Source organism: Megascapheus bottae, unplaced genomic scaffold (assembly GCF_031878675.1).
Source record: "Megascapheus bottae isolate mThoBot1 unplaced genomic scaffold, mThoBot2.hap1 H_1, whole genome shotgun sequence".
Classification (NCBI taxonomy): Eukaryota; Metazoa; Chordata; class Mammalia; order Rodentia; family Geomyidae; genus Megascapheus; species Megascapheus bottae.
In genome coordinates this window covers 2,509,233-2,528,636 of record NW_028327858.1, presented here as the reverse complement: position 1 = coordinate 2,528,636, position 19,404 = coordinate 2,509,233, and positions in this window count along the sequence as shown.

Sequence of the window (19,404 nt, the reverse complement as noted above, 5' to 3'; positions counted from 1 at the left end):
GTAAGACTACAACCAAAATCAACAATTGCATCTCATTTGTGCTAGCTTTTCTGGACCAATCATTCTGACCAAAAGCCCCAAGAATATTCTGACTAGAGCTAGCCAGCTAGCTAGCTAGCTAGTATTGGCTAGTTCTGATTAGGTACTATCCCACGAAGCCAATAGACACATTCTAGTGCTATCAAAATCATATATGTTGAGAGAGTAAGAATGGTTCCTCAACTGAACGTAACACCCCAACCCACGGGGAATGAAAGCACTGCGCAGGCAAAAACAAAAACAAAGACAGGCTGAGTTGGAGGTGGAGCTCAGGAGGCTTCCCTGAGCTGGTGTTTCAGGGAGGAAGGGAAGCAATGGGAGCTGGGAGGAAGCATGGGGAAGTGAGCACAAAGTCCTTGTTCTAATCCCAGCTTTTTGTAACTACTGACGTGACTTTGAACAAGTCATTGAGACTCCCTAGGCCTTAGTTCCTCAAACGGAACCAGGAGTAATCATTTCAATAATAGTAATAACGAAAGCTTCCCGGGTTGCCGTGAGGATCGCAATCTGATCTACTTGGATGAGATCATAGACACAGAAACCTTTTGAAATGCTAAGTGAAAAAGATTTATAAATATCAGAGTGTATTTGAGGCATGAGCAGAGACATGAAACAGGAGTCTGGAGGGTGTGTTCAGGGAATAGTAAGCAGATTCAACCATACGGGGGGGGGGGGAAAGCCAGGGCAGTGAGTATAAAAGCAAATGCATAGTCACCCCACAACGTCAAGGCTAAAATGTAGCAAGAATTTGGAAGACTGGGTCTGTTTTCTTTGGAGGATGCTGGGAAGAGGGCTTTATTATAGCTAGAAGTTGTTACTTGCCAAAGTGACTTGAGAACTCCAGTTACTCCACAAAATAACCAGTTTTCCCAGATGAGAGGAACATAGACTGTTTCTCAATGTTTAGTTTCTGGGAGGCCACCGCCCCTGCCCACTACCAAAGAAATTATAGCAACAGGTGGAAAATGGAGCACTGGGGAAGGTCATGAGCCAAGGTCCCAGGAGGGTGGGGCTGGGAGATGGAAGGGATTAGAAAGTAGCAGGTGAAAGCCCTGACAGATAGCTTCTCTGGTATAACAATCTCTGATTAAAGAAATCACTCATGTTTACTAGCCAGTATATTGGTTGGACCTTCCAATTTCAAATTTAGGCAAAGTTAGACAATTAGGCTCATGCCTGCAGGGCTTTTCTGTGTCATGAAAGCCCTCTGAGGGTGACTGGCTGGATAGGAATGAGAAGAGAAATGCACTTTTCATGCTCTGTATTTTGTGGGTAGTACTAGCCAGAGTCCCATGGGATATGGATTTCTCATAGCAGTTTCAGAGGACTTTTCTGCTTCTAAACGTCCTTGGAACAAAACAGGCAAATGAAGAGGGGTGCCCATTCAGAGAAACAGCAGTGGGAGATCTCCTGAGGTTCTGTTCCTCGCTTGTTTGAACAGATACAAATCTGGACTTCCGCAATGCCCAGCAGACTCCAGAGAGAAATGAGATATTTATCTTCATCACTTCATTACTTCATAAATTACTTCAACAAAATCTTTATTGCTTGCTTGGAACACTTAGTTTGGGAACCTCTAGATAGAGGGGTGAGGTTGGGGAGGGGACTATGGAATAGTGGATAGGTCCATGTAAGGAGACATTAATAGCTTATATCTGTGATCCTCAATTGCTCCAGCAACTGGTTCCATGCAAGTTTTCATCTGCAGGCTGGAAGTGGAACCACACAGCCTCTCCCCTCCCCCTTCCTTCAGGGAGACATTGGCACTGCAGAGTATGGGAGGTCTGGCAAGAGTTCCCTATACTGTCCTTGTAGGTGAGCCCGGTCACTCTGCCTCCTCAGTCCTTAACAGTGGAGGCTCCCCAGCCCCAAACCAGAGTCTCCATCTGGGCTGTCTCCACTCAGGAACCTTTATGGACTGACTGTGTCCTGGGCAAGCTGCCCAGGGGCAGATTTGCTGGAAGGATGAGCTGCACAGGGAAGAGCAGCGCCACAGGTGAGCAAAAGAGACAGCCAGCTCAGAGCCTTTAACATGTAAAGTGCTCTCCTGAGAGTGTGCCGAGACCTGATTTGTGAGAGATCAAAGTGGGAAAAGCCTCACTTCTCCAGAATCAAAGGCTCCTTGCTTTCAGGAACAGACAGCAAAGATTCCCCCTGCCAGAAGAGCCAAGCATAACAAAGGAGAGCGGCTGCCGCCCTCCCCCCGGCCAGGATGGGGGCCTGGCTGTGTTTGCAAACATCTGCACCTGAGCTACACCTGCCAGGCGAGGACTGACCTGGAATACGTGGAGTGCACCTGCTCTTTTGACTTCCCATCATTCATCCGTGGTTGGGGTGGGTTCCACAGAAGCTTGCATACCCCCTCCTTGCCCCCTGCTTGTGGTTTGGCCAGAGGATGTGGCGGGCAAGAGCAGCTACCAGTTCCAGCACTGGAGCGGTTCCCTTTGTAACCTTGATCAAGTTCCTAGCTTAGCTAGGTTTGCTCCACATTACTGTGGATTCAAATATTCGATCCTTTTGATTCTCAGGAGGCTGGAGCTTTAGTCAAGACAATGGGTGGGGACTCACCTGGGTTAGAAATGCAACACATTCATGTGGCTTTGACTAGGAAGTATACATATATATATATATATATATATATATATATATATGTTCATCAATAAAATTAAGGGCTGGCTGGGCATTAGTGGCTCATGCTTGTAATCCTAGCTACTCAGGAGGCTGAGACCTGGGGCTAGGTCTAGGGGTTCAAAGCCTGCCCAATTAGGAAAGTCTGTGATATTCTTAATCCAGTTTACCACCCCAAACCAGAAGTAGAGCCGTGGCTCAAGTATTAAAGCATTAGCCTTCAGCAAAAAAAAAAAAAAAAAAAAAGTAAAGGGCCGGGTGCAGTGGAGTGGCTCACACCTGTAATTTTACCTATTTAGGAGGCTGAGATCTGAGGATCAAGGTTCAAAGCCAGCCCATACACAAAAGAACCCGAGACTCTTATCTCCAGTTAATCACTAGACAACAGGAAGTGGGGCTTAGCTCAAGGTTAGGGCAGTAGCCTTGGGCTGAAGAGCTCAGGGACAGTGCCAAGGCTGAGTTCAAGCCCAAGTATGAGCACACAGGAAAAAGGAAAGAGGAGAGGGGAGGAGAGGAAAGGGGAGGAGAGGAGTGGGGAGAGGAGGGGAGGGGGGAGGAGAGGAGAGGAGAGGAGAGGAGAGGAGAGGAGAGGAGAGGAGAGAAGAGAAGAGAAGAGAAGAGAAGAGAAGAGAAGAGAAGAGAAGAGAAGAGAAGAGAAGAGAAGAGAAGAGAAGAGAAGAGACGAGGGTTTGAGGATTGTCAATATTGGTCTGGTAGAACCTTTGTCTAGCATGCACAGGTCCTACCATTCTCAGCATGACAAAAGGAGGAGAGAAGGAGAGAAAGGAAGGGACAGAAAATTGAAGTTGTTGTATTTGATACACCTTGGCTTTCCACTCCTGTTCCCAACTCTATGGGCAACTCTGGGCATACCTATCCTTACTCTAGTCTCAGAGGGCGATTCTTGAGGATCTTCAAGGTGAACAGGATACCTTTATGCCATCCTCTCCTGTTTCTATGAGCCTTTGGTTATATTTACATTCATCGTGGGGGGGGTAGTCATTCCTTTCAGCCTATCCTCTTCTACAAGCAAATGCAGGTCTTTTTCCTGCCCATCTTTGCTTTCCCTCCTTCATTATTATTTCTTGAAAGACTTGTCTCTGTTCTGGGTCTCTCTCCTTCTCCTCTTCTCTTCTCTTCTCTTCTCTTCTCTTCTCTTCTCTTCTCTTCTCTTCTCTCTCTCTCTCTCTCTCTCTCTCTCTCTCTCTCTCTCTCTCTCTTTCTCTCTCTCTCTCTCCTCTCTTCCTTTCTTTCTCTCCCTCCCTCTCTCCTCTTTCTTTCTTTTTCTTTCTTTCTTTGTTCTTTTTTTCCTTCCCTGTCCTGGAACTTGAACTCAGGGCCTGGGCACTCCCCCTGAGCTTCTTTTGCTCAGGCTAGCACACTCTACCACTTGAGGCACAGTGCCACTTCCGGCTTGTTCTGTTTATGTCACACTGAAGAATCAAACCCAGGACTTGCTGCATGCTATGCATGCACTCTATCACTAGGCCACATTCTCACCCCTTCTTCTTATTCTTAAATTAGTTTCATTCTGCCCATGACCTTCACTCTTTTACCAAAAATTTTCTTGACAAAGTCACTGGAAATTTTTAATTTTTAAATTTAAATCTTTGTCATGTAGGACTTCTTTACTGACACAGCACATAGAAAATACTATTCTACATTTAGACTGCTTTAGCTTCTGAGATTCTATATTCCTCCACCATAGCGATATGGTTCACTTATTACTCCTCCATCTTTCTTTTCCATACAATATGGGACATTCTAGGGCTTTTCCTCATTGCTTTCTTTTCCTTCTCTCTTCACCTTGAATGTTTCAATTTCCACATAGCAATTAATAACCTCAAATAATTATTTCCAGTCCCAAACTTTCCCATGAACTTCACACAAGCATAACAAACAGTGAGCTAGATATTTTATCTGGATGGGACTCTCGACTTATCCAATATTAAACGCATCACTGCATCCACAGGCACATTTTCCTAACCATTTCTACTCAGAATTGCTGACAACTTCCACCCATGCTGTCACCATGCCAGAAGCCTAAGAATGAACCTCACTGTCCCCCAAGTCCTGCCAGTTGTATCTTTAAAAAACAATCAAAATCTGTCCCATCGGTCTTACCCCAGCTCTTGTTTAGGTCTTTAATCCTTTTTCCATAAGTACTGGCACAATTTCTCAGGTGACTTCTCTGCCTCTGACCTTGTCCTTCTCAAATCTGTCCTCCACAGAACTATCAGATGGAAAAATCCATTTGAAACTCAGAGCTGACTTCAACTTGCCAGTTCTCTGGATGAGGCCTTTGATTTTCTTAGCAGGCCCCCTATCAGGTTCCTGCTTCCCTCCAAGATGGCTCTTCTGCATATACTCTTTGTCTTTCTTTTTTTTTTATAGTGTTCTGCCTTGCCCTTCCATGAGCCTTTGCTCATTCTAGCTTCCCTATCTTGAGATTAGGAGTTGGATATTAAAAACAATGCCAGAGAGGCTGGTCACTGGTGGCTCCCACCTGTAATCCTAGCTACTCAAGAGGCTGAGATCTGAGAATCATGGTTTGAAGTCAGGCTAAGCAGGAAAATCTATGAGACTCACATCTCCAGAAGACTGAAAGTGGTTATGTGGCTCAAAGTGGTAGATTGTTAGCCTAGAGCACAAAAGCCCAGAGAGAGTGCCTAGGCCCTGAGTTCAAGTCCCACAACTCACAGGCATGAGCCTCTAGTGCCCATCTTGCCTCTCACTTCTTCTTTCACCTGAGCACTTTTCCCAACTATGTCAAAATACATGCAATTCCCTGAATGGAGGTTTAGGCCTCTATGCTTTACCTCTATGGCTGTTACCTTTTTCTAGAATTTTCTTCTTTATATCAAATGTTAGCTTCCTTCTTTACTTTCCTAGATTGTGTGTGTTCTGTATTCCCAGAGCATCAAATCCTCTCCTCTGAGCACCTGTCACATGCTACTCTAATTGTTTATTAGCATTCTGCCTCCTGTAGAGTGGCAGTATTACAGCCCTTAGGAGAGTGTCCGTCATTCACCTCCATGTTCCTAATGTTCACGGGGTGTCTGTCATAGAAAGTACACTACACATGTCTGACAATAATTTTTTCCTGAGGAGCAGTGAGGAAAGAAAAAACTTGCCTTATATAGGAAGTGAGATTCTCAAGTTGGAGTAGAAGAGGGAGAGGCACTAAGAGTATTTTGTTGTATGGTTGAGTTGAAGGTGGAGGTTTAATTCGGCGATACAAGATCAGACATTCTCCCACCCCAGTGACCCACACGTGACCTCTGTCAGCTGTTCACACAATCCAAAGACACCTCCAACTTTCCATCTTCCTCTGTCCTTAGAATAAGGGCCATGGGACTTGACCCATGTGAAGCTACCCTTAAAAGTGGAACTTGAAAAGGATGCCATGTCAGTTCTCCCTCCACATTCACTTTCTGGGCACCCTGTCCCACCATACTTTGCACCAGTTCATGTCTTTGTGATCAGGTTTTAAAGCACATCAATGAAGTGTCCTCCAACCTGAGCTGATCCTTTTGCTAATACAAAGTGGCAGCTTTTAAATAGGGTAGCCTCCGATTGTCACTTTCAATCACAGGCTCTGTGGAGGGAGACTTAGAAGGACTTAATCGTCTTAAGAAAACAAACAGAGGCCACTGCCTAACAGCAGCAGGCTGACAGATAGACAGATAAGAGACTGGACGGAAGCTGGCATGCCCAAGATCCTTCCTGTAATCCAGACTGTGCTATTCCAGCACTTATAGATCAGCTCCTTGCGAGTGAAACTGACAACTCGACATGTCCCTCATCCTTTCCAATTAGCATCTAGCTCCGGTTCTCTTCCTCTTGCTGTCTGCCTCCCTGTGTGCATCTGGCCCTTTTAAGGGCACAAAGAATTGGCTGCAATTCCCTACCCAGTTCTCCCCTCTTCATCACTGCTGACCTCAAACTATTCAAATTCAGAATGTGACGACTGAGAAGAGAGTGATGCAGCTCACAAACGGCTGCTTCTAGCTTTCTTATGTTATAGATGTGGAGAAAAGTCCAGCCTTCATCACCTACTTAGAATTGAACTTAGACCTCCCAGTTTTTAGCCCAGATCTCTCTGCTAGAGCAGTGCTTCTTCTCAACAGCCTGTACATTAGCATCTCCTGAAGATCTTAAAAGAGAGACAAAGCAACAACAGCATCAAGGGAAGACTGTGTGCAGTGTCTGCTACCTGCTCAGGAGCCAGAGGAAAGGAGGAACAGTGGTATCATGGTTTGCAATCAGCCTGGGGAAAGATAGTAAGACATCCCCTCCAAATCTCAACCAGTAAGGTAGATGTGATGGTAGCATATGCCTGTCATCCTAGCTATGTATAAGGCATAAATAAAAGGATTATCGTCTAAAAGGCCCAGGGCAAAAGTGTGAGACCCTGCTCAAAACAAAATAGAGGAAAAAGTCAGGAGACATGGCTGGAATATTGAGCTCAAGACTGTGAGTTCAAACCCCACTACTACCCCCTACACACAAAAAAATTTACAGACCTTATCTATACCCTGTCCCCAGAATTTTTATTCCGTTGTTTTGGGGGAGACCTAGGAACTATTAGATTTGAGGCTTCTCATTTGGTGGTAATGTGGACCCAGAGTTCAGGACCACTGGATACATCCAATGGCTTTTGAGCTTCTCCCTCAGCCTCTGCCTAGATCTGCCAGGTATGTGTATATGCCAGTAAAGGGAAGTACAATTAGAAAGAAGAAGGCTGGATTGTTGACTACTGAAAAAATAGAAAAAGACTCAGAAACTAGACCTGTTAATCAAACCAAAGATCCCTTTCTCCTAATTCTTAATTTATCCTGAAGAAGCTTCCCACTTTGTCCAAACTCATGCTGTGAATCTTTTTATTCTATTTCATGGAACTTGGTACTATGTGTTAGCAACTTGTATGGGAGTTATGAATAATGCAGACAAAAGGGAACCGACTCTTGATTTCTGGGACAACAGATGGTACAAGAAACCCATGAAAAATAACTTTAAAACTTTACAAAGAAATAAGCTTCTAAGCCATGAAGACATACCAGCCACTGGGGTCAGAACACAGCTGGCCAAGAGAGGTAGCTCATTCTCCTCTTAAGTCCACGGTAACCTACTGGGTTCTGCTTACTGAAGGTACTCCATAAATGCTTGATGTGTGGACTGAACCTCTGAGGTTAAAGGTGAGGGACATCCAGAAATAAAAATGGCCAATATGATGGATACTGGTGGATTACACCTGAAATGCCAGCTACTGAAGAGCCTAAGATGCTATAGCCAGCGTTTTGGAGAAAAAGTCCATGAAACTCCACCATTAATCAACCAGCACAAAGCTGGGCTTGAGGCATGACTCAAGTGGTAGAATGCCAGCACAGTAAGCAAGCTGAGCAAGAACAAGACCCTTAATTCAAACCCTAGTACTTCCCCCAATAAAAAGTTAAATCTAATGAGGAAATAGTTAATTAGCCCATCTGTGAGATTTAACTAATCAGAGTAGCAAGACATGTAGCCTGAATGACCTCTCATGCCTGACTGTCACAAGAATTGCATGAAGGTTTTAAAAATACAGATCCACTGAGTCAAAATCTCCAAGGCTGATTCCTAGGAATCTGCAGTATTTTATAATTTCCCCCAGGCAGTTGTGATAAACAGTCAGGTTTGGTCACTTCTGCTAAAGGCAGCCTTAAATCCACACTTCAGTTACCATATAATGAAATGATTTCCATTTCTACTTAAAAACTGACTAAACTATTTTCAGTACTGCTATGAAAACTCACTAGCTATTCTGCTTTAGCAAGTCACTATCCCTTATAGAGTCTGTTTTATCACTTGTGGAAGCTGCAAAAAGTAACTCAAATCTGGGTAAACTAGTAGCATAAACTTAGCTAATCAGTAGCTATTGCTTTTAAGAGTTCTTTAAAGTTGAAAGATGAGTATCAGAAGCATGGCATCCAGGGAGTTTGCAGCTGGGTTCTTCTCTGTCTTGACCTGATCAGTTCAGGATAAACACCAGAGAAAGATAAGGGGGACTTTTGTTTTATGGACTATTTCCCAGCATCAAGATACAAGGCAAAGTGCCATGATCTTGCACTTAGAACCCATTGGCCTTTAGTCCTGTTTTACCCATTGTGTGATCCATCAAGCTCCTGAGTTTCCAGGTTTCAATGTACTCTTTGCAAATACATGTATAGCAGCCCATTCCCTGTCATCTTCATTAGGAATCTACAAAGATGAAAAACACACCAAAGCCCAGATTCACCTTGTTGAAAGTGGTAGATACTGAATGTTGGTGACATTCAAGACCCATTTACTAAGTAGCTTACATGCATTATCTAATACAATCTTTATCTTGGCATTAAAGATGGGCTCTATTTTACACCCATTTTCTAGTTAAACAAGTAAGGCTTAGAGAAGTCAAGTAGCTCAAAGGTCACACAGCTTGGAACAGGTGGAACCAGTGTGTCATTGTAATCCATTGCAGTTTGACAAACATTTGTATTCCTTATTTAATTCAGTCCTATCATTGGCCATGACGATTGAATACTTTCTTCCAATTTAAAGTGGCAGAATAGAGCCCAGTTTTTGAAGCTGAGGCATGAGTCTTTCCATTCTCAGGCTGCCTTTTCTCTCAGCAAGACCTAAAATCTGAACATAGGGTGTAAAGGAGAGGCTCATACATACAACTATGTCTTAAAGAGTCTGATTCTTATCAAACCAGTCTTTATGCATTTAGCATGGTACATTCAATATAAAATAATAATAATAATAATGGCCATTAAGTAACACTGTAATTTATTAAAGTGTTTATGTAGATGTGCCTCTTCTTCGTTCATTTGTCTTGATAGGTTTTGTTTGTTTGTTTGTTTCAGTGCCAGTACAGAGGGTTGAACTCAGAGCTGTCCTTTAGCTTTTTCCCTTCTCAAGGCTGACACTCTCCACTTGAGTTTCATCTCCACTTCTACCTTTCTGCTGCTTAATTGGAGATAAGAGTCTCAAGAACTTTCTTGCCTTGGCTGGCTTCCAACTGTGATCTTCAGATCTCAGCCTCCACTAGCCAGAATTACAGGTGTGAAGCAGCAGCAGCTCAGATGTGCCTATATTTAGGAAAATATGGTATAAATAATTCATATAGAGAACATAGCAATATATTGAGCGTGAATATTCTTATATTATGAAAGACTTATTTTACTTTTCTTTAAAATATTTCTGTTCTCTATCAGTTTCTTTTTCTTTCATTAAAATATTTCACAAGAGAGACTGAAATGGGAGAAGAAAGGCAGAAAAGGCAGCCTGTTAGAGAAATGACGATCCAGAATGTGTCTAAATAATCCTGAGAGTTGCTGAAAACAGGATCAGATTTACCCAAAGGAAATCAAATCATCTACAACTTCTCATGCACAGGGCTCACACACAGAGAGTCGAAGCTTCTTGATACTGGAGTTCCAATGAACTCTCAAAGGGCTGTATTTGTGAGAAACCACTTACTATCCCTCATGTGTTGAACGCTGCCTCCTGAGCCTCAGTCTGTCTCTCTTTGTCCAGAGATCTGTTTTACAGGAATCTGAACACCTGCCAAAGCCTTCGCTGTTATAAGCAGGTGAGCTGGGGAGCCCTGATTTATGTCAAGCCATCCTAGGGGCAGAGCTGCCTTGTAAAAAGACTGTCAGAACTGATCGATGAATAAATGAAGTCACTGACCAAGGGGACAAATCATTGCTTTCATTTTTAGGGACTTGGTAATGAGAATATCCCCAAGATTCATTTCAGGGAATGATGATATTAGCATAAACCCTCTGTATACTTCCTTGGTGCTCAGGAGGGGAAGAGGAGATGTGAGGCCTGGGTTATTTTCTTTTTTTTACTTGATTAGGAGGGAAGATACATTCACCCCATCTGAATAAGATAGGTTTGAGATATGCTCAGGGATCTTTTGAAGTTGCAAGTCCCTAATCTGCATGGGAAAGGACCAGACATGTTGAACAGATACTCATTTGTCAACTTCCTGTATGACTGTGTTCAAAATGGCTGTGTAAATAACTCAGCCAGGGAGGGCAGCAGAGCAAAGTGCTGGCAGTTATTGTGCTATGAAATATGCATTAATTGCATTAACCATTCAGTCTGAAACTCGGCAGTGAGGCCTCTTTAATTTTTTTTATCAGCTCTTAAAGTTCATAGACAAGAGAGACCAAGATGCAGTGGTATTGACCTTCTGGATGGACCCTGGTGCTGTGTATCCCACCCTGACCTTGTCCTCAGTTGTACCCAGTGTGGCCTGGGGCTCTCTACTCAGCAGCACAGTGCTAATGAGGCCAGGGCCACCAGATCTCACTCTCTAACTGCCCCCACCTCTGCTTGGTTTCTTGTTCCCCAGACACCACCGACCATGTCTTGAATCTCAGCCAGTCATCTCTCTTACATGTTCTGGTTGCCAAGGCTCAGAGTGTGAAGATGGAGGCTCAACAGAGTCTGTCCCCACCAGTGAAAAAGTGACTGCTTTATCAAGAGAAGCTGTGTTCCCTTAGATTTCATTATTGTAATTAAAATCCCAGGGAATGCTTTATGAGTGGATTCATCCATGACAAGAGGAAAGGCCTATATGTGTCAGGATGCCTTTGGAAAGTACCAGGAGAGAACTAGAGATTGAGAGACAGAGACACAGAGACAGAGAGAGGGAGAGTTTTATACAGTGTGAAGTTTAGCTAGAGGTGTAGACTCTTAGGATATGAAGTACTTATAGTCTTCATATTTCCAGAAAATCAAGTACAGGGCTCTCAGTAGTACTCAAGGTACTTTATGAAGTTCCAGACTAAATGTCCAAGGTCAAAGTCCATGGTTCCTCCACTCTTAATCCATGTGGCAGCCAAACTGGCTGGCATATCTTTTCTGTCTTTCTACCCTCGATGACATCAGGCCAACCATAGAGTACCAAGAACGTCAATATGGATAGAAGACAACTGGAGCTTCAGCATCAGAAGTGTCATATCCCAGTAAGAATGTTAGGGCTAAGCACACACAGTCAGTTGGTCGCAGCCCCTCTGCTAGGTCAGGTGTGGGTGACCTCCCTCTACAGCTTGGTTTCTAGGAATTCCTCAAATCCCACCTCTAACATCACCATCTTCACAACCTACTCCAGACCTCTTTTCACATTGGCTTCTCAAGCTCCATTTCTCTTTACTAATTAGTTTTGCTATGCTTCCCTTTGCAGCAGAGTATTCATTAGATCACCCTCTAGGGGGAGCCCCACGAACCAGGAAGCCTGCCCACAAGGTGCTCACAGTCCATGGAAGGTAACAATTCAACACTTACAACCAAGTGCAGGAAATCTCCAAATATATTCTATGTTCCAAGAGTTAAGAGAGAAATTGCTCAAAGGCAGATCAGAAGTTTAGGACTAGGACATTTTCTGAGAAGTGATATAAAGCTCTGAATGCTCAGCAGATTCATTCTTAGGGCTGAATTTCTATTAGATCTCAGAATGTCATTACTTGGTTTTTCTCAATGGACTTGCCAGTACAGCATCATAGGATTATTCCCTGTTCGTATCATTGATCTTTTTTAAAAAACAGAAATTCGTAGTTCCATTTTAAAGAAAGAAGCATTATCATAATGCAACTACATATAATTATATATAGTATTAAATATACATGTATATCTATACATAAAGAGAGATTTGTCTATAAAGATACATACATAGTTATCCAGATATAGATATTTAGAAAGAGAAAGATATCTGTCTAGATAGATAAGATAGATAGCTATAGATTTATAGATATTTATGTGCAACTATATATCAATATGGGTGATACAGATAGATGTACAAATACATGTATACACATATACATAGAAGATAGCCTATCCTATCTTATTACTATTCACACTGTTCACATTTTGGTATATAATATTTCAGAGTTGGTATGAAAACAAGTATGAGATGATATGGCACACTGTTATATAACTCTCAGTTTTAACTTTGGGCTCTATCTTCACATATCTGTGTCAACATGTGTATGACATATCACCTTTAGTGATTGCACATACTTTACTACATAACTTTGTTGATTTAACCAATCTCTGATTAGACAAGTAGATTGTTCCTCATTTGTAAAAACAAGAAATATTACAGCAATAGGTATCCTTTAGAAAATATTTGTTTGCATAGCCTTCCAATCATAACAGAGGGACAAAGGCCCTAACCATGGCATTTCTGGGACAAATATAAGACATTTGATACATATTGATGTTTGTCCATCTAGATATATTTTATAAAAAGCCATTCTTCATATTTTGCTAACCAAAGTATGTGTTTTTTTCAAGTTGTAATATCTGAAATTACCAAAGGAATTTCTCTAAGTAAATACTAATTTACATTTTTGCTCAACACACCAAAGCAGTGGCAACCAGCAGAGGAAACCCCACAAGCAGCCTGCTCTGGAGCAGCAAAGTAGTTAAGCTGTCTTCTCCAGCTCACTCTATCACAGTTATTACTGATTATTTATAAGGGCACCCAGTAACAGCTGCTCACCTGGGCAACCAAACTCTCCAAAGAAAGATCCCCATCTGGTACAGGGAAGACACATGTAAGCTAGATCTTGGCGGGAATTGTTTTGTTTCCTGGTGGGTGAGCCTTTAGTCCGAGATAGGAGAGACGTGTCCCCTCATTTCCCAGAGCTCCTACCCCCCCCCCCACACACCTGTTTTATCTGGGTGTTCAACTGAGCAGATTTCTCCTGATGGGCTCTCCCATATTTCAGAAGTATCAAGTCTGGAAGCTAAGACTGTTGTAAGGTTTGTGTCACTACTGAGAAAAATACGACAGGTAGAAAAATAAAGTTCTGTGAAATCACAGCAGGGAGACAATAAGAGGAAGTAGGCTAGTAAATCACTCTTTTAATAGTCTTACAAGTTTTAGATAGATAGATGTTAGATAGACAGACAGACAGACAGACAGAAAAATAGATGATAGATAGATATATTCAGAGAATGGCTGTTTCTCTTGCAATGCAAGATGTAGTAGGCTATTGAGCAAGGGACACGTGTGGTGGAGTTTGTAAAATTCCCAAGTGTCAACCCACTGAGAGGGTTTATTCCAGGAGGAATAAATGGTCATGGACTCGACACATGTGTTTTTACATAAGTCTCAGTTTGATCATCTGAAAAATGATAATAAGATACATTAGTGTATGGGCATTCTTTGGTGTTGATACTGGTGGGAGTTCTGCTCTTTTTTTTTTCTTTTTAGGAGAGCAAACGGGGTTGTACATGAGGATAGGGAGGAAGAGTGCCCAAATGCAATCATGGTATTCAGTGTACACTAGGTAGAAAGTGAACTATGCAACTTGTGGGCAGAGACAGGAGGGGGAAACTGGGGAAAAGTGAAGGGAAGGATGACATTGTCTAAAAAAGAAATGCATTCATTACCTGGTTTACAGAATAGGAATCCTTTTGTACATGCCTTAATGATAATAAAATCCTATTTTAAAAAACCACATGACTCTTGTGAGTTGATAAATGAAACATTTAGTAAGTACTGAACAGCATTCTTCCCTCATCTGTCGAGGTACTGTTTGCTGTCTGGAATTATAGTTCCTGAGAAAAAAGACAATGTTTTTACCCTAGAGCCCCACTCCTGAGGGTGATGGCAAATCACCATCCTTTAATGCACCTACAAACACATGCAATTTTATAAGATTGTAGGATGACATTAAACATTTTTGTATTACTGTATAGAATGTGCAATGCAAATTAGCTAACAAGCATTTACAGTAGTATATTAAAAATTTCTGCATGAGTGCATTCATAATATGGGTATTTTCATTTAACTCTTTTTCGCTTGACCATATAACTTCAATATCTTTCATGTTGGTATGCACCGAGCTTCCTTCTTTTTGCATTGGCTATATGATAATGTAAGTTAAAGAACCATACATTGAGGTAAGCAGATAGGTGCAGACAGATCAGCTCTCTTGCTCTCTCTCTTTCTCTCTCTCTCTCTCTCTCTCTCTCTCTCTCTCTCTCTCTCTCTCTCTCTCTCTCTCTCTCTTTCACAGACACATACACACACACACACATACGCACACACCACATTTCTATTTTAAGAAGGCGCAGCTGCATTAGCATTTGACCAGTGGTCAGATGGGACTCCCTTATTACAAGTCTTTGCTTAGATTGAATGCCCGTGCTGCTCTGGGTGTACAAGATAACTGAGTGTGAGTCAGAATAAGCATAGGTTTTTGTGATCTGAGACATTTATTGTAGGGTGGAGTGACTATCGTCCCTGCTATAGGCTAGCACAGGTACATCAAAGGAACAGGAGTTTGATTAGATCAGAAATTGAGAGTCCCAAGTGGAAGATTTCCGCTGTGAGGAATCTTGAGACAGGGGTTCGTTGCTAGTGGATTGAGTGGAGCAGAAACAAAGGCAGAAAGATTTAAGAAACTGTGACTGTCATCCAGATAGGAGGTGATGAAGGTTCCACAAAGATGGAGGGGAAGAACAGACAGGACATACTTGAAAGGAGTAACCAGCAAGCTGATGTGTGAACAGCTAAGGAACACATACTCTCTATTGTTTAGCTCATGTGCCTATGCAGTGTGTATGTTGGGGGGGGGGTGGCGAGGAGAGAGCTCACATCTGTAATCCAAGCAACTCAGGAGGTTGAGATCTGAGGATGACCATTCAAAGCTAGTCCAGGCAGGAAAGTTCATGAGATTCTTATCTCCATTTAACCACCAGAAAACCAGAAGTAGAGCTGTGATTCCAAGTGGTAGAGTGCCTTGAGCCCAAAAGCTCAGCAACAGAGCTCAGGCCCTGAGTTTATGCCCCACAATCAATAGAAAGAAAAAAAGTAAAACCAAGATGAGGGGCAGGGGTGGGGGGAGGGAAATGGGGACCAAGACATGAGAAAGGGTAACAATATATGTAAAGTAATGCACCTTCTATCTGGTGAATATAATGTAACCCTTCTATTAATTACAATAAAAATACATGAAAGAAAAAAAAGCCCAAGTCATACCAAGAAGCATGGGAGAAATCTAAAAGTGGAATCTCAAAAGAGATCTGGAAACTCTAAATTCACCCTCTAATTTATCTTATTTGTACTAGCAAATGCCTTGGAAATCTCACTTCATTTTTGCTCACTTTACTATGTATTTGTTAGGATCTAACTGATAGCTTTCTAAATACAGCTAGTCAGAATCTTAAGGTGAAAATTATGATATTTCATGAACTCAAAGTCTACTAAATGTAGAATTGGTGATCTTTCTGCCTGGGCAACAAGTTACTTTTAGTTAAGCAAATTTATGTTTCCTAAACTAGTATAATTTCCAATTTTAAGGTATATTGGTCATATTTAAGAGAGTGAGTTTTTCATCACCTCCAGTCCAACAACATAAAATGGTAATGTGATATGCTACATGAATCTCTCTTGGGTTTGTCTTGTTTGTTTCATTCAAGAAGGCCCTTTGAATTCTAAACTGGACTTGGTCTGTGCACTTGTATGCTTTCAAAAGCAATAACACTGCATTTCTTAAATTCCTCCTCCATGTCTGACTTCTTCCTAATTCAGACTGACCTTTGCCATATATCACTGTGCAGAAATACCCCATGGGTTAGTTACCATGGCACAGATGCTACTCATTTGAAAGGCGAGGTCAGTTTCTCTTTGTAAGGTCTGCTCACACTGAAAGGGGCCATTGGAGGCCTGACAAGGAGGCTCACCCAGTCTGTTCCACTCCACAGACTCCCAGGAAAGATGATCCCAGTGCTGAGCAGATTCTGTGTTTTTACTCCCCTGTACAGGAGCGCCTGACACCACACCCCGCTCTCTGCAAGAGGACATGGCTCAGGCTCACCCTGTTCATGCACTCGTAATTGGGTCAGTGCTGTGGTTATCGACTTATTTGTAATTTCAAAAAGGCTGTATGTCTGGGAAAAGATTTCCTATTTGCTAAGCTAGAAAAAAAGCAGGGCAACCAAAGCTCTGAGGTCTGGAAGCGTGGATACAATTAACCACCAGCCTGGAGGCTTCAAGCAGACATAAAGAATTTTCTTATGATGAACATAGTTCCAGGCTGATGCAAATAAACTAGGGAAGAGGGGAAATCCCAGTCCCTCAGTTCAAACTGTAGACCAGAGCCTCACTTCTCAGGGCTTGTCTCTAGAAGCAAAATGACCTCTGAAGTCTAACTGCAGGACTCAAGGCTGTGCTCATTTGCACGTTGAATGCATATGCCACAGGATCCTAATTGATGATGAGAATTTTTCCTAGCCCATTGCTTCGTTTCATTGCCCCATTGTGTACACTGGGGAGAAGATGCTGCTCTATCTACAGTTACTTACCCCTATTGTTTAGGCACCGCTATGTAGAAAGATCAGTGTGTAACCTAGAAGGAGGAGAATAAAAGGATAAATGCTGAAAACTAAGACTAGAAGACCAGGTACTCAATGTACTTTCTAACTTCTTTTAGCTTATTGATCATTATTTGCTCATCTGCCTTCCCAAACTCCTTAAAATGGTAATCTGGAATCTTCCACAGTGTTAGCCAGGTTACTTAGTGTCCAATAGGTACTCAATAAGTAAGTTAAATTGGGCTCACAAGTGACAAACTGGCTTATCCAGACAGACCTTGTTGTTGTGGTTCCTCCTCCTCCTCCTCCTCTTCCTCCTCCTCTCCCTCCTCCTCTTCCTCTTCTTCCTCTCCTCTTCCTTCTTCTTCTGCCGTGGTGCTTGAACTCTGGGCCTAGGCAATATCACCGAGCACTTCATCTCAAGGCTACCTCCCTACCCCTTTGAGCCACAGTGCCACTTATGGTTTTCTTATGGTTAACTGAAAATAAGAAACTCAATGACTTTTGTGCCTGGGCTGGCTTTGAACCACGGTCCTCAGATCTCAGCCTCCTGAGTAGCTAGAATTACAGGTGTGAGCCACTGGCTCCTGGCCAGACCTTCTTCTTCTAAATGGGAATCTTGGGGATGGGTTTGTGGGTGGCTGCCTTCCCTTCTACATTCCAGACCCTGCCCAATGGCCTTGGCCTTGGAGGGTGTCCATATGAGTTCACTGGCATGACAATGCCCTAAGGCTTTGGGCATGACATTTTTCACATTCTCTGAGGATCCTGCCTCACATTTATACTTCAGTCCTTTTGCAATGTGTTTCTGCATCACTCTCACTGAACTATCTAATCATGTCACTTATGCATTCAGTTCAAAATAAAGTTGATTCCTGGACCAACGGTGGTTTTAGGGGTCTCCCTGTAGCCAGGCTGATAGGCCTGAAGCTAATAACAGACCTACCTGTGACTCCAGGTCACCAGGAGAATACCTAGGGGCCACCACATCTGAGTCAGCTTTTCCTCCCAGTCAAGACACACACCCTGCTGGAGGGAGAAAGCAGATTTCCCATGAGAAATTTTCCACAAGGGCCTGGCTTCTTCATAACCTAACCTTAAAGAAATAAAGTAAAGGCTTAACTGGTGGAGTATTATCAGGATGGAGGCAATAACCAGACTGAGGTTAGATAAACTACTTCCTCTTTCCCTATCTTTTTCTTTTTTTAAAACTTGATTGACTGAAAGCTATTTATTTCTGACTGGTGTTGGAAGCAATATGCATTTATTGGCACTTCTACTCCCTTGGTCTATATACAATTGTTGTTTGGAGAATAAATATTAAGATATCTTTATCGTAACAAGTTGAAACTTGAACATTTATGCCAGAGAGCAATCAGAAAACCCCAAATAAAAGGGGGGAAAGACTGGATTTACTCATTTTTATTTGAAATAGAAGTTGTGGCACTTTTCCTTTTGGCCATCTGTGTTATATTCTTCCCTGACAATAATCAAATTCTAAAACGTATTCTTTGGTACCTGGGGGTCTGAGAAAAAGAGATTTGGTTTCTTCAATCTGTGATTTTTTTTCATTGGAAGGGATTCTGAAGACAGCCAGAGATTCCTAGAATCTAGCACACCCCATCACGTTCACAAGGATTGGAGGAGCATTCATATATTTCAGACTTCCTCCCCACAGCCGGCCTCAACCTCAGCCCTGTCTCTCTCCAAGGATATCAGCTCAATGAGCAGATCTTCTAATGACAGCTTTGTTCTCTGATGTCTAGGGCTAGAAAGAGACATACAGTCAGGCCCAGCCTCTGTAGACAAAGCAATGAAAGTAAGTAGGTGGGAAGAGAGACTGGGGATGAGAGAAATCTTAGCAGATGTTTCCTCTGCTTTCCCTTGGTCAAACACTACTCACCATTCCCTTTTACAACTCTGAGCTAATTACCTGACTTTTTCATAGTCGCTCTATTTATGTAATCTGGAATAACGTTTGATTTTTTTTTTTTATTGCTCCAGAAGCTGGTGCCAAAGACATTAAAATTTTATCTGCCCCTCTACTAGGATTCATCCTTCCCAAGTCTGTGGCTTGTAACTGTGGAGAATCTGTTCTGCCTCCAGATTGCTTGTTCCCATTACTCTGTTTGTTATTGCACGGAACTGGACAATCCAATTACCTGCCTGTCTTCAATGAGCTCCTAAGTCTGAGTGCCTTGCTTACCAAAGATGTTTGTCTCTGCCCCTACCATACAGCTGTCTCACCTCCTAGCTAGTAGCCTTCCCTTCCTCTCCAGGAAGGAGTTGGTGTATAAGTGTGCCCAGCTCAACTCCCAAACTTTTTCCTTGCTAACCTGCTACCCCAGATCTTCTCCTCAGGGACACAACCCATTC